At 38.0% G+C, this 16,711-nt stretch overlaps 1 protein-coding gene across 15 annotated transcripts in view; it reads left to right on the plus strand.

The window, feature by feature from the left end:
- Window positions 1-16,711, plus strand: part of CUNH9orf3 (chromosome unknown C9orf3 homolog) — a 204,063-nt gene that overhangs the window by 51,376 nt on the left and 135,976 nt on the right. The window lies entirely within an intron of this gene.

The raw sequence follows: 16,711 nt of genomic DNA on the forward strand, positions 1-16,711 counted from the left end.
TGATTTTAAATCTTGGTTGGTTTTACCTAAGCTACTGCTTTGTTTTTCGCATTTAGTAACTGGTTCCTCCCACTTGCTCCCCAGTATTGCCTCTATGACCCATGTTGCCATGGTACTTTGAGAGACTTTCAAGGATTAAAAGATTTTATTCTCTGGAAACCCTAGGAAGTGGTAGGAATCTATTGCCATTTTACAGGTAGCTAATTGGTATCTGTAGGTGTTGCAAGAGAATCTTTCAAAGATGCGTACAATTTACTAATCTCTTTTTTCCTCTCCCAGCCCCCTCCAAGGTTAAGTAAAGAGCTGAATTCAGGTGCTTTGGGCCCAAACCCACTGTCCTAACATTGCACCAGTTTTTCAAACCTCTTCTTGTTTTTAAAAGTAAGTACTAGCTCTTTGCCAAGTTTGAAATACGTACTCCAAAATTCTGATTAATAATCTAATTACATATATCTTTAATTGGAGTAATGCATAGTGCTTTCTCTTTAAACTTTGTTTTTAAAAACACCAGAAGCATTTTTGCATATTACTTCTAATCCTGGAAAATGCCTGCCTCACATGTAGAAGCTTCAGTACATTAAAAATAACAAAGCTATTGAAATTGGGGTAAGGGGTGGAATCTTTTGTGACAGAGGGCCTGATATTCGGAGGATGTGCATTCTATAATATTAATTGTGTTGCCTATGGTGTCATCTTTCGTCCATTTGCTTAAAAATTGTTTCAGTGTGGTTAAGTTTTGGGTAATGCCTTGCTTTGGTGCTGCCGATGTCCTGCTGCAGCATGTATGGTTCAAGAAGACATTGTTTATCAGCCATGTCCAATAAAAGGGAGTTTTGCTATGTTTGTTTCTAGATTAAGTGGTACTAAGTTTTCTTCTCTAATGTTAATTTTACTGGTTGGTTCAGTCAAATGAAAGCAGCTGAGATGTATTTTTTAACTTCGTTTTTGGTTTCCTGTTCAACTGAGAAATCATTTTAGGTGCAGTAGGATTACAGTGAGGGATATTTCATTAGTGTCTCTGTGTAAAGGTGTCTATCATGACTATTTTTGCAGAGTCCTTTTATTTTTTTAAACTCTGTTTATTGTAACCTGAGCTCAGACTAAACCAGCAGTATAGTCTTAGACAAGAAGAATGTCTCGAGTCTCTTCCCTTCTGCCTCCCCCAATGCATCAAAAATAAACCCAACAAACCCTCCCCTTTCCTCCCCAATTCTACAGTGAGAATTCATGCGTAGCTCTGGGAAAAAAAATGTAGCCCTGAGCCAAAGACCAGTTACCTATTTTAGAAGATTTAATTATTTGGCAATATTGTAAAAGTAGTCTAAAACACCAACATTTTACAAGTAACTAAGCAGGTATAAGTTCTGTTCTCTCCTTGTACCCATGACACCTGGTTTATAATTTAATCTATTTTGAATTTGTATTGATTTTTTGGGGGCTCTGGGGAACAGTGTGTTTTTGTGCATACAATTACAAATTAAGCAACTAGCTATGTATGCTGAAGATAATTTTTATTTTGAGTACACAGAAATGAACATTATGGTTTCCATAATACTGATGTTAATCACAAGTAATTCCGTGATTTGTCCCATGCACATGAGATCAGAATTTATCTATGAAACTTACAATTTTACAGGCAAGTCTTCAAAAATATACCAGTACAATAGTAAATATTGTGGGGGGGGGGGAGGCTGTTGATGGTATGTAAAATGCTGTTCCTAATTCTTCTGAGGGATATTGTGATATTGTTGAAAATATGAGATCTTGTGCAAATCAGGAGTCCTTACTTGAGAGTTTAGAGCTTGATACTCAAAAAGTGGATTCTGGTGATGGCTTTTCCATCTAATTTATCTAAAACTTTTGAGACTCTGGAGGAGAGAGAAATGCACCCTTTTGTCTGAGATTTAGACTGCTGTCTTTGTTGGGCCACTGGTCGACTGGGCAAAAAGTCACTTTCCTTGAACAGTTAAGCACCCTTTCCTGGAGCCCTTGTCCTTTTTCAGATAATAGGCCCTATCTCCACTGGGAGAAGAGCAGGAAATAGAAACAAGATTTCCTGCTGCTTCTATCATCAACAGGCAGCCTTGCATTGAGGAATGAAAGGCCATGTTGTGACTGCCCATCCCTACAGCATGGCTAATAATTTGTAGCACTACTTCTAATACACGGGAGAGGAAAAAAAAGACGGAGATAATCCTAACAGTGTACTCATTCGCCTTATCTTGGTTTTAATATATGTTATGCTAAGTGTGTCTTGCTACTTTCTGGCTGAGAAGCAGGGTGAATTAGCATGTGATATCCATCCCAATGAGTAGATTGCCCCTATCTATACTGAGATGCCTTGTGCAGGCAGTTCTGTGCATAAAGGCCAGCTTCAAGTGCACTTTATTTAATGATTTTGACAGAGGCCAAATAGCCGACTTTCTCTCATCTTCAACTGCAAGGGGATATAGAAACCAAGAGGCAATGTGGAGAAAGGCAGAGGCACAGTTGTGAAATGGATAGATATAGTTGTTAAAAAGAGTGGACAGAGAGGAGAGCTGAGCAGTGATGAAATGAAGTAAAATAAAAGATGATGAGCAATGACATAGGCATCTGTGAGGGGACAGACAGGAAGACGATGTAGCTCGTGAGCATATTCTAAGCACAATTGGATCAGCAGGTAAAGAAAGTAGTCTTGACTGCTGTGTTTTACATGGTTTAGGGAAAAATAGCAAATTTCCTTCTAGTCCCTCAAATTGTATATTTGACGCCAGTGAAGTGTAAATGCTATGAATTTAGTAATTTGCTGCAGTATCAGTTTCTCAATATTGTTTTTGTCTGTTATTGTTTAAATTTTGCATAGTGACCACAAGCCCCAGGACAGAATTACTCTTGTGGATTAGGTGTTCCAAAAGTACCTAATCAGGGTAGGGACCACGTAGCCCTGCCTTACAACTCCTGTAGAGTGTTTTTCCTTTTGGTCTTGCAAGGTGAAGACCACAGGATTACTTTTCCCCCCTAAACTTGCAAATCTTCTAACTTATGTTCTGTCATTGTGTAAGGGTGTAATTTCTGTAGGCTTCAAGGTGGAGTTAACACTGATCTACTGAAGGCTTCTTTTGGCCTTTATTGGGAAATGTTTGCTTATTAGGATTGGTCTTGTGGGATCTGAGAGCTCTTGATACCATTCTGAGATGACAGAAGTAAATGGTGGACAAGGAAGATGAGCATGTTCAGGGCTCATTGCGGGGATCAAAATACTGTATCGATTGCTGTTGCTGATTTGGGGCATTTCAAAATTATTGTTATTAGTAATTGTGTGTGTCCTGTTTTGTGGGGGGGGTTTACACAAATTGGACTAAGAAGTCTTCTAATGAGAAAAGCAAACAAACAAAAAACTCTCTCCCAGATTTTGAAGCAAGTCTGTCAGAGTCCTTCTGAGAATGTATTCTCACTCTGAGAATATGTATTCTCACTCTGATATGTTGCTTCATCTCACTTTTTCTGTCAGATGTTTGTTTGGTGCTATTTTTTAATATTTATATTGTTCCCTTCTCTTCCCCAAATAAAATGCAGAATAAAAGCTTTCATATGAGGAAATTCAATTTGATTGTAAAGCAAGTGGAAGGACCAGAGAATGTATACCAACAGAAAAAGAGCTCCAGGTACAGGTTATATTTCTCCTAGGCTGTGCTTGGTTGAGCACTTTCTGCTGCTTGTGCTTTTGGTGTTTTTCTAGGTGAAGTGTGATTGTCAGGTAATTTAAAAAGTGAGCAACGCACACTGGCTTTAGACCTCGTGAAGTATACAGGTAGTGAATCATTTAGTGGGGAGCAGGGATTCAAGACTTTTTTTTTTCTTCTTTTTTCCTTCCAGAGGGCTTGGGAAGAAAGACAAATGAAAAGGAAGATGATGAAGAATAGATCTTTCTCTGCAATGATTTGTTATTGTTATGACCATGTGTTCTTTCTGTGTTTCTCCATGAATCTTCCCAAATAGATAATTTGGCTCATTTGTAGTGCCAGTATTCATACTGACACATTCTCTGGCTGGGAAAAAAAGACTTATCGCAGCCATCTTCTATAATGAGTGGAATCATTTATTGGTCATTAAGAATAATTCTTCTTCCGATGCCACCAAAACAACTTTTTAAGTTCCTGTTACGATCTGATAATATATTTCCCTGTTGAATACTTAATGGCTGGCTGTGGGTTAGAGTAGGCTTTCACCGTTATACTCCTTTGCAGTGGAAGATTTGAACTTCAGTTTTACAGCACTTTAGAGGTAGTTTTCGTTCCCAAGAATATGCAATTTCTCAAGTAAATTCTTACATAAACAAAATTTGGTGCTAAAGCTCTGGCTTTATGTGAATCAGTAGGCAGAAATGCCCCTCTCATCATTTTTTTTGTTTGTTTTTTAACTTTAAGACCTTCTGCAAGTACTTTATGATAGGCTTATTGCTTCTGACCAAGGTAACTTCATCCTCCTTGACCTCATTGCAGCTTTTGGTTTTATTTATCATTGTCCTCTTTGAAAACTTTTCTCAAGATATCTTTTTTTAATAGCATTGGGACTTGGGATTTTTTTTTCCACTTCTTTCAGCTGCTTCATGTCTGTTTCTTTTTTCTTTTTTTTTCCTTTCATAACATTCACTCCTCTCCTTCTTTTTAGTATTGTTCAGGCTCTTTTCATCATACATATTGTAATTCAGTACTAGCTTTGATCATGACCATTCAGTTAGTCTCTCTCTACTTAATGGCTTGGATCCTATACTTCCTGCTATTTGCTGTTCTTGTTATTTCTTTGTTGTCATAACATCCTGTCAGAGCTGGGTGATTTCATTCCTGAAGGACAGTTTTATGAAATTCATAGTGTTCAGCAGCTCATTTCACCTTAGAGTTCTGCTTTTCACTTTGGCATTTTATTTATCTGTCTTTTCCTCTGCTCAGTCTCCACATCTGCGAACTGGGGGCTTTGCAAGGGCCCAGGTCAAATTTCAATTTCTCTTGATGAGAGGACTCAGTCAAACCAGTCTTTTGTGTCTTGTGATCCATTGTTAGTTTTCTCAGCAATGCTCTGACGTTCCCACACTGTGTTTGTGGTGATTTGTCATGTGAGGTCTGACTTTTCCCCCAACTTAAGCAGCAGTGGGCTGAGAGTTGGCCTAAGGAGCCTTTACAGTTCTGAGTTGGGACTCTTTGGGAGTCTCCAGAGTATGTCAAAAAGCATCATTTTCAACTGTCACGTGTTCTGTACTTTTGGAATAGTTAATCCAGTCTGCTTGGCTAATGTTCGTTGTTCTGACATTTATACGCTGATTAGTTAAATCTGCTGCTGAATCCACTGCCGAGCTGTGATTATGACCTTCAATAAGCTGCTGCTGCTGTTTGGCTGAGGATGTAAAACTCATTTTTCAACACTGCCACCATCAGGCTTTGGCAGCTTTGGATTCTTTTTGCCAAGGAACATAATTTCCTCTTTCTTCCTGACTTCCTTCCACTGTGTATAATTTCTACTACTACTTTGCACATCACTGTAGTACTGTATAATGTTTCTTTCTTTAAAATTAAATAGCCTTCCTCTTCTTTGGTTTCAGCAGGAATGGTTGGAGGTGAGTGTTCAGGTGGTTTACCACACTTTCCACAAGAAAGCTTCTATTTTTAGATGGAAAATTTCTGGTTGTTTACAAGGTCTGATGGGCGGCAGAACTGCTAAGAACAGCTTAGGCAGTGTTAATTTGTCAGCAAAGTACACATTTTTGGTAGATACTATAGGAAATATGGGATCCAGCAACTGTAGAAAGAACTTCTGATCCCTCACTGTTATTTCTGGAGTGTGTGTGTGCAGGGGATTGGTTGGTCTTCCCTTTTGCTTTCTTGCCTGTAATAAACCAGGAAGGGAAGGGCTGCTGAAGTAGTTTATGCCTTTGGCTTTATGCTTAAAATGAACTCCACAGATGCTGAATGTATCATGCATGCTGTGTCATGGAGGCCAGTAAACCTGAGAAATTTCGCTGAGCTAAGTGATTTCACCTAATCTGTTCCTTTAAATCATTTCAAATAGAAATAGAGTACATTACATCCTTGTTGTGCTTTGACATCAGAGTCAAAAGCTAAACGTAATATACAAGTGAATTTACAATGAGTGCTGAGCTAATTTGTAATTTAGAGTATAGCATGCTTAGTGATATGAGTCAGTAACTTTACAAATGCTTCTGGATTTTCATGTATTTCTTTGTATCCCTGCTTGAAAGAAAAGTCAAGCAAAATCAAAATGAGACAAAAAAAAGTCTGGAAAAAAGAAAAAAAGCCCTGTTACCTGGCATTGTCTATATTAGCAAGTGTTACAGTGCAATAACAATGGATCAGTAGGTTGAAATATTCAGTATGGAGGCACGTAAATCTAGAATGCTTACACTTGTATTTGATTTGGTCTGGTCCCCTGAGATAAAAAAAAATTCCTACCTGTGGTTTGAAGCTGATCAAGGAAGCAGTTACTGGTTTGGACCCTTACATTCCTGTTAGGTGTGAAGTGAATTTGGTGTGCCACTGCAACAGAGGTTCCCGTTTAGCTTCCTCTAAAAATATCTAGCTTGCCTGCACCAAAATCTCTCTGAGAACTGAACCAATTGGGAGGGGAAGGTGATTTTATCTTAAAATAAATCCAGTAAAACCTGAAATGAAACAAGTTTCACTCACTCATACTCTCATACTGACAAGCACCAGAATGTATGTGGTATCCAAGCAATCTGCCAGGCAGGCAGGTGAGCACCATGATGCTTATGTCCAGATGTCTGGTCCAGGATTGGTTACGATGACATGAAGGGCAAGTCCTCCTCATGATTCGTGGGTTCTTTGTAGGTTGGCAGCTATGTGCAGGTTTTTAGATATGCCTTTCTGTACCTTTTTGGAGCTGACAGGGATCAGTGTTTCCATCCTGTATGACTTTGCAAGTCATCTGGATTTGTTCCCTCTTCTTTGTGTCCAGGTCTGGGTGTCTTGTGAAACGGCACTTAGATGTACTGGGGTCTTGATGACATGCCAATCTGGGTGTCATTAACATAGGCCTTTCTGCAGGCCCTTTCCTTCCTGCGTGTTTCTGTGGTGCCTCTGCACCCAGGCATTCCCATCCATTTTCTGTTCACACACGTTACAATTCTCTACAATACTACTAGAACATTTCAGATAATACTCAAGTGTTATCTGCTGTGGCTCAGTTTTTGCTCTCTCAAGGACATTTTTCACAAAAGTTCTGTTAAACAGAAAACTTGCAGGACAGCTCAGAGCTGTGGTGCTGAAGTTCAGACTAGTAAATGCTTAGAAACTGTGAATGAAGTCAGTGAGATGTGTATGCCAGCATCACCCCTGTAAGTTACAATTACGTAAGGCATATCCTAGAAGAGGAGGTGGTACAGAGCCATTACCACACTGAGTCCCATGTCTGGCTCAGCAAGATAAAGATGTTGATTGACAGAGCCCACCAGAATATCTGCCTGTAGAATATACCCGTAAGTCAGACAGAGCTGCTTGGGAACCTGTGTAGCCCAAGACACTCCACACAATCCAAAAAGAACTTTAATGCAACCTGTGGCTGAAGACTAGCCCAATAACCTACGAGTGTTGAGACAATAATACTTGCAAAGCCTCTTGCTTGACAGCAATCAAGTCTGAGCTGGCCACCACAGAAGTTAATGACATTTACCTTTAGCTAACTAGAACTCTTGCAGAGATCAGTGTGTAGATGTAACACCAGCAAGCAAGAGGTGTTGAACTGGAAACTTAACAAAAACCTACATGTTGACATCATTTCTGTGGCTAGGAAGTACAAAACAATTATACTAAGACAGCATTTTGCCATGATAGCAGCAAGAAGCAGAATCAGAAATGTAAAACTGAGCAGTCTGTTCCTTGAGAGCAGCTTGATATGCTAAAGCTTCCCTTAACTCTGAGTTCAGTCCATCAGGCTAGAATAACTAAGTTAGGATTTTTACGTGTATCTGGACCATTGCTTAAGCCAAGTTACCTTGATCTGAGAAACTGTTAACTCTAGATTTGTGCCCAAGTGTCAGTTAGAGAATATAAATATTGAGAAAATGAGCTCAGAGAAGCTGGTAATCTGGAGCTGCTGAGCAGAGTGAGTTTTCCTTGCTCAAGCCCAGCATGTGCAAAGTAGTGTGTCAACTCCTGCTTTCCTTGTATCTGTGTGCCTACTAGTAGTATCTACCAAATCAATCATACCTACCATTTCATTAACCATCATACATCAGTTGATAAGGGTGGCTCATGTACTGAGAACAGCTGATGGAAGCAAGCTTTAAGTAATGCATATGGCAGAGGAATGCATTCACTATGTAGGAAACTAAGTAAAAGAAGGAAGCTTAGCACATTTCCTGAAGCAACAGAGGCTGTATTGGGAACTTATCAAACCTCTCTTTTTCAGATTAGCTTTCCATAGAATTTAGAGTTAATTTGAAGGTTTTGAGGATATGGGCACAAAAATCTAAAAAACAATGTAAAGTTTCACAGTGGTGAACCCTGTGGTGATCTGCAATACAAGGGAGTTCTCCATAAGAAAACTGAAGCTTGTCCATGGGGGAAAATGTCAGTGGGGTTGGTCTAATTTTGTTAAGTGAAGTATCCCAGGAACTAGAAAACAGGACATATTGTACCACCTTGCTGTAGGACCAAGGTGAACGTCATTGCCTGTGCTTGCTTGTCATAAATATTTAATAACTGTCTATATATATTTAAAAAAGAAATCCTATCAAAATAAGAAACATCTTTGCTTCTGCTTTTCCCCTAGAGGAAGGATCAAAGAAGAAACAATGTGCAACAGATGTTAGTCACATGGCTTAAGGCAGTGTGATTTATAAAACTGTATAGAATACAAATTTGCTTCCAGTTACATTGTTGTTAGTAGATTAGCTCACATGAAATCTGGTCGAAGTACCCCCAGATTATGCAAGTATAAGAGAATAGAATTAGTCCTGCCCACACATATGGTTTATTAAGACTGTAGGGAGACTTTCCAAAACTTCGTGTTGTTGTATGTTTATATTAATTAAAACAGTTCTGTTCAGTCATGAGTTCTTGTTTATACACAGTGTATATTTTCAGGAATAATTTATTCAAACATTTAAAGACTATTAAAAGGTTCTGAGATTATGAGTCCTGTAGCAGGCTGTTTTTATTTTATAATTTATAATTCTTCATTAGTGTTGCTTTACAATTTAAGAAAGGGTTTTTATATTTTACAGTCTGCACATGGGTTTTTCTTCAGTTATCAGAACTGAACAAAGCTTGTTTTACTAATGCAAGTATTTGCACTGTCTCTTAATAGTTTTAAACAGTGGTATGTTGAAAATATTATAGGTATTGTATTAGCTTTTCTGATGACATAATGTTTTAAGTGTGATAGCATTCCCTTTTAGTCCTTCATTAATCTTTACTTGGGGAGTGCTGCAAAAGCTAATCAAAGCTATATGGACACATTGATGCAAATCTTAGTACTTGTGTAGCTAAGCATAAAATAACCATCAGTGATTTTGTATTTCATAGGTAAATCAGTAATATAAAAAGAACAACCCTAGAAAATGACTTGCATGGTAAATTGTTATTTTTATTGTTTAATTGCATAACATAAGTTAATAAAACTAAATCAGCAAGGAGCATACTGTAACTCTATATTATACTTTTGCTTTTATACACATACCTACCAGGAGAATTATGTATGCAGTAAATTAGTAACAGGTATAAGTTATTGAATATGTTGCCTATTTGGTGTGAAACTATATTGTACAAGCTCTCATAATACATTTCTGGACACCTTAAAATGATTTATTTAACGAAAAGCTGTTGAGTATTCAATTAAAATCTGGGAAACTAGGTGGCAATATTTTGTAGAAAGCAGGATAGAAATGTATAAACAACTTTCCAGTATTAACAGCAGTGGTAACATTTTACTTAAAAACAGAATTTCCTTTTCTGAGATATTTTCCAATTGTTTGACATTAAGGGAAGATTGTGGGTGTTATTTTTAAACAGAATTCAGCTAATAAATACTTTAAGCTTAAAAAGGACCGACATCTCACAGCAAAAGAGCTTTTAATTAAGGCTGTGTGCGTAACAGGACTGAAACACACTATCTGAGCTTGTTAGATTTGCATTATAAATTGCTTGTTAATGCAGTGCTTAAGGCATGTAAAAGCAGGAACTACTAATATTTTTCTCCACTTTGAACCAAAAAGTTGTGTTTACTTGCACTTTTCTCATTAATCTTATATTGTCTTAAATGTGATCCTTTGTGAGAGCAAAGAAGGGAATTCTTTCTTATTTTGTAACAGCTGCATTTGTTTATGGTCTCTTATTTGTAGGTTGTTGTAATAATTTGACCTAAAATGGGCAGATGTTTGAACTCCTATATAAAACCATATTCTAAACAGTGTAGTGCTCCACTCAACAAGAATGTTTAACTTGTCAAAACAGAAATATCTTTCCCATAATAACCACCTTGAAAGCAGAGAAGAACAGGCCTGTCAGTTCTGTGAGGTGATCCAGATGAAGATATCAAACTTCAGTCGTTACATTTTCTCTCTACTTACAATTAATGTCACACATAAATCACATTATTGTGATATTAGACTATTAAAAACTATGCAAGGCACAAGATTAGGTGAGTTACCCTTCTCTTTTTTTTTCCTGTGATTTACTGCTGCTTAGAATTAATTTGAACATAGGTCACTTTTGAGTGAAGTGGAGATTATAAACACTAAAGATGATACACACTAAAAACCTTATAGGTGCATTACAATAAAGCAAACTACTGGCATCTTTAGAGGTTAGGACATTCATCCTCTGCACTTTCACTGCTCTGTCCATTAAAATTCACTCATCACTATCTTTACTCCCACAGGTTTTCTCAGAGTTGCCATAACTTATCAGTCTCATAAAAAAGTCAAAATTCTCCCCAGTTTTAATTCTTCACATAACATGTAATATATTTGGTAGTTTGTCTTTTGATAAAAGGAGCTGAAACATTTGCAGGCAGTTGGAACTATTGGAAAATAGTTTATGAAAGTATTACGACCTGGCTGTCTCAACTCAGATCTGACTGCTTTTCTGTTGGGTGTCCTCAGTTTCCATTAGGAGCTGAATGTGTTCACTATTTTTCGGAAAGTGCTCAGCCCTTCTCAGATCACTGCCCTTGCTTTGTAGACAGCTAGGAAATTTGATGACCATAACCAGCCTAAAAAACTTTGATTTGATATAATATATTCTGCTCTTTTGAAACACATGCATAAATCTTTTTAATGCTAATGGGCATCGCATGTTCACAAAGGGGGGGGGGGAAACAACCATTTGTCTGAGATTTACACAGTCTCTGTGATGTTATTTTAAAGACTTCTGGGCTGTATTCTGGCTTCAGATTTTCTTCACGAGGTTCCTATTGACGTCAGCAGGAGGTATGCTTTCATATCTGGAGAGCATAGTTGTTTGTTGTTAACTGTGGAACATACGGATCAGTGCTTAGATACCAAGATTATAGGAGCCGGAGAAATATCTAAATAGAGAGACATGGGTGGAATGGCTAAAAATATAAAGGGTTAGATCTACTATAGTATGTCTGAAAATGCAAGGCATTTTTAGGCTGCTGATCTTTGCACTTAACAAAATGACGGTCTTTAGTCTGTGATCACTCCCAATCAGTTAATAAATTTAACTCTCCTTTGGATAAAAAATAAACTAAAAACAAACCTTGAAATGAACTAGTCTCAGCTGATGAACAGATGTGGTAGAAAACTTGCCTTCTACCTTACATCTTTTGCATACCCAGACATAGTCAAGCACAAATTATCCAGATCTGAATGTAATATTGTTGTGCTATAATCTTGTTGTGAAGGTAATGATATAATACCACATTAAAAAATGGCTATATTGCATTAAGGTTTTTTCAGTCTGCCAGTTTGTTCTCTTTCATTCTGATTAGATTTTGCTTTTACCATTCCAAACTGATAAGAGAATAAATCCTTCCTGTTTGTAAACTGTTATCACACTAATCATTTTCTTTTTCTGTTCTTGAATTGTTTGAAAATTTCAGATGTATTTAAAAATCTTGTTTAGCTATCTCCTCACACTGTTTTAGTGTTTTGTTTTTCAATTGTGTGTAGTACTTTGCGATTTTTGAATAGTCAGTTTCATGCATTTTTATTTTGGTTGGACACAAGTTTATGTTTTGGAATATGCAGTATATATATCTACTCATGTGTATTTTTTTTGTATGGAATATCAATTATCAATATAGTTACCATTAACAGTGCATATACTGTGAAAAAAGATTACTCTATGTATACATGGTGTCTTTAAGTTGGGAGGTAAACAGTCAGCTGATTTCTTCCTCCAAAGGTATCAGTGCTTCTGATAGCTGGACATATGGAATAAGTTAGACTGTACAAGACTGAGACCTTTGATTATTGTCTTGTGTGATATATTTTTTTGAAGTATTTGTCTACATGTTGACATTCCAGTCTAAATTATCTGCTTGTGTTAACAGGTATGAGATTGTATTACTCATATCTGATTAAAGAAATAGGTGACTAAGTTCAAATCTGATATCAGAGATGCTCATTTCTGAATGAGTCAAGGAAAGTGTGGATGAGAGAATTTAGCTGTGTACTTTGTATTTTGTATCAGGTGTAGAACCAAGTTTGTTTGTTCATCTTGCCTGCAAGTTCCTGTGATGAGATTAAACTAGCAACTTTCGCTATTTCAGTTGCTTCTTAGCACCACAGGTTTTCCACCTGAATTGACTGAGTACTAATCTGATAGTACTGGAATTATATAAAATGATTGCTCTGGATGCTTACGGTATCTATGCTGCTGTCATTTGTAAATAACCTTAGGCTCTCCTGGCCACTATGAAAACTATGGGTCTTAATACTTTTGCCAGGACAACAGTTAGCTGTCTTTGGACTCCTAAATAAGATACTGGAAAGGAGGTAGTAGTATCTGTGCATTTATCATGGTCACATCTGCCTTCTTATGGTTAAGGTCAGAGGTCTCCATGCTCAAAACAGGTTGCAGTGTGTGCCTCCTGTGAGGGGCTGTCAATATGCATGCTCCACTTTGGAGCACACATGCATCTGTGAATCTAAGCTGATACAGCTTTAGCTAGCGAAAACATCTGCAGCTTGTACACACCTTGTTTTTCTTCATGTTCAGCATTGAATGCGCAGAGGGCACTGCACATCTTTCATTCCTTAGTGCTGCTGAGTTCTGGCTTCTGGCTCAGGTAAAGCATTTGGTAACTCCTAGTCTGTGTTTTTGTCTCTTCTAAACTTCTAAAGTAAATAAAAATTGTAAATAACTGGCTCTCCTTATTTTGTATGGTACTTTAGATCCTCTCAGTTTGTAAAAATTACAACTATGAATCATAGTTCATGTGTTTGTGTTACTTCAAGTGATTGTGATCCTGGAAAAATTATTTTTGTTTGGGTTTTGGTTCCCATTCACTCCTCCCATGGTAAGTGGACAATCAGAATTTTTTTGTGTTAACATGCAACCTTTTAAAACCCAACTGTCTTTTCCTGAGTGCATAATTCATACAAAGACTTGACCAATGTTCAGATAAAAACAATTGTGCTAATATAGGCTGCTGATGTGGTTCGTCAGTTGTGCTGTATGGAGACAAGGAATCTCTAGATAAATTTCCTTTTCTTGGTTATGGAGATGCTGAGAGATTTGCTACCTGTAAACTGTGAGATACTCTATTACCATTTATGGCTAGAAGAAAGTAGTGTAGGAGATGCGGACCTAACACTGACAGGCTCGTAAGAACTTTCAAGGAGGTTGAAGGAAACCATATATTCTGTCTTTTACAAATAGGTTGCTTTGTTCTGCTTAAATTGTCAGTGCTCACAATGTAGTTAAAAACCGCCTAATCTCTTACCTTCTTATTTTGTGTGCAAAAATCACAAAGGCATAGAGAAGCAGCTCCAGCAAAGGCCAGCACCTGATTATTTCCCACCACATGGTGTTTAAATTGAATGTAACCTGGAACATTCATTGGACAATGAACTTTTGCAAATACAGATGGTTTGGGTTTGGGTGGGTTTTTTTGTTTGTTTTTTTTTAATGGTACTATTTGCAAAGAGCAGCATGCTGCTCTGGCAAACTTTGAAGCTCCGTGCAGCAGTTCCTTGGGTTGCTTTATGAGATGCTGAGAAGGAGGTTGTGTACTCATTACGCCTGGAGTCTGTTTCGTAATGTGTTTTGCAAAGCTCTCTTCTGTCAATGCCTTTGTGTAATGTTCACGCAGGGCAAGGGAGGGAGTCTCTGAGACGGCCTGTGCTTGCTGCCGCCGTCAGTGTGCCGAAGACACCCCCCTCCTTGTCGTCATACCCAGATGGTGCGGTCTCCGCTTTCCCAGCGCCTGTTTGATTCATGGGCTTAGATAAGCGTAAGTTGGCTGAGTTTCAGTTGGAGGGTAATGCTCATAGGAAGGCAGGCAAAAAAATAGTGGTGTTTCATCTGATTCCACTGCTGAGAAAGAGTGTTTGCCCTCTTTCAAGAGGTATCATCTTGTACTGACTTATTAGGTGCTGCTGATTCTATGGGATTAGTGCTGGATACAGCTTTTGTGTAAAAGGCATGTTGCGACTAAACAACCAATTAGTGGCGAGAACTGTTGGTCAATGAACTGATCGTCTTTCTTTAGATCACTTTAGAGCCTCCTGGTTTTGTTCGGGGTGAGGATTGTCTTCTCTCTGGGTATTGCAGGCCTGCTGCCAGTCATTGCCAGTCAATTGTTAAGAGGTTGAGGTTTTTTGTTTTGTTTTGCTTCAGTTATAAATTTGCTCAAAGCTTTATGTTTTGGAATATGTTTTATACATGTGAATATTGGAATAAAATTCTAGTCTGAGATATCCGCATGTCTGCCATTGAAATAATAAGAGCCATGTGCCTGCATCTGAGGATCTGAACTTGACTTTAAGTGTTTTCTCAAACAGATGTAATGTATGAATATACCTTTCTTTTGTTTCTCAGTATGGGGTTCCCTAAAAGGGCTCAGAACACAGTCAACACAGAGAAATACTGTGATTCTTATAACTGTTCACCTTCTCTGTTGCATTTCTTGCTCTGCTTTTTCTCTTCCACAGCTATCTTTGAACTTGGCTCTTTCTGATCGGGTACACGCTATGACTGTGAGGGACGCACAGCTAATGAGCTGTTATGGGTCTGCTCAGCACCTTAGCCCTGCACAGCATGATAGCCATCACACCCAGGATGCAGTTAGTCCCTGTACCTCGAGGGAACAACAGTCTGCTAGCAGCTTTGCTTACGTCTCCTGCATTAGAGCACATTTGTTCTGCTGTTTCTGCTTTAGTAATACGACCAGCTTAAATTTCATTCTAACTATGTCAAATTATCAAATAAAGCTGCAGCACTGCACTGGCCAGGAAAATGAAAGGCTGGACAGTAACATGTTTATAATCTAAATTCTTCCTGTTTTCCAATTCTAAGGCTGCTGGCATTTTTCCATTTTACCAGTCAAATGTGTGTGTTCAAGACTTGTCTGCAGATGTCTACAGTAACTGAAGAATTATTTTTTATATATTTACTGGCCTGTTTATTGAGGGAAATTCCTCCTAAACAAATAAACAAAGCTGATAAAGTTTGAGAGTTGCTAAATTGAGTAATTCTTAACATTGTGAGTAGTGTGCTGCATTATTTGAGTGATGATTTGATTTAACCTTTCTACACAACACTATCTGGTCTTTACATAGGAGGGAAGATACATGCCTTTGCTTGGAAATTTTCATCTTAAAAATACTACAATGTGGAATTCCTTGAGGAAAAGTATTTTATGCCTAAATCCAGATTTCTGACATGCATATGACTCATTGATGCCTGATAGGAGATATATTTGAGGGAAGATTATAGCCAGCAAGGTACATAATATTTTTGCTAGCTCTTGACCTGACTTTGTGTCTGTTTCTGTGGATATGTACTTAAATGGTATGTTTTCTTTTGGAGCAGAATACCACCTGATCTTCCTGAGAGTATTCTGCATGGTTAATGTTGTAGTGAAGTATGAGAGTTAGCTGGGGCAGAAACTTGCAGTTTTTTTGAGGTGGGGTTTAGACAGCTCCAGAAGGAAATCCCAAGAAAGTTCTCAGATTTTGATCTGTCTCCGAAGAGCTTTGTGTTTGCAGTTATAAACACATAGATACCTCCAGTGCTTTCCAATGTCTTGGATTAGTTCCTGCTTGTCAACATTGCAGAATTAAACTGCAATGACAAGGTTACTGGGAGCCTGAAGGAGACAGCTGGTAGTTACAGATCCTAGTGAGGGTAAGGAACTGGTCTGTGGTCATGTGTTTTACTGCCAGCTCCCATTTGATGCTTATAATGTAACTGAAAGAGGAACTACGGAAATGGGGATCTGTAACATGCTTCCAGACCTGGCTCTTCTGGAGCAGAGGATGGGACCACATAATCTATTATTAACTTCAGATACTAAGATGTTTTATCCCAGTTGCCATAAAGTTGGGATTAAAAAAAAAAACAAAAAAAACACTGACTCTGCTTCCAGATATTGAGTTTTCCAGCAAATCCAGTTTGAGTATAAATCTGGAATGTGTTTCCAGAGTCTTGTGCTGCCCTTTGTTATTGCTGTTACGCACTGGCAAGTTTTGTTCTTCTGCTTTTTGCATAGCAGTTTTTACTGCTTA

The sequence above is a fragment of the Apteryx rowi genome, unplaced genomic scaffold (assembly GCF_003343035.1).
Source record: "Apteryx rowi isolate R43461 unplaced genomic scaffold, aptRow1 scaffold_77, whole genome shotgun sequence".
Taxonomy (NCBI): Eukaryota; Metazoa; Chordata; class Aves; order Apterygiformes; family Apterygidae; genus Apteryx; species Apteryx rowi.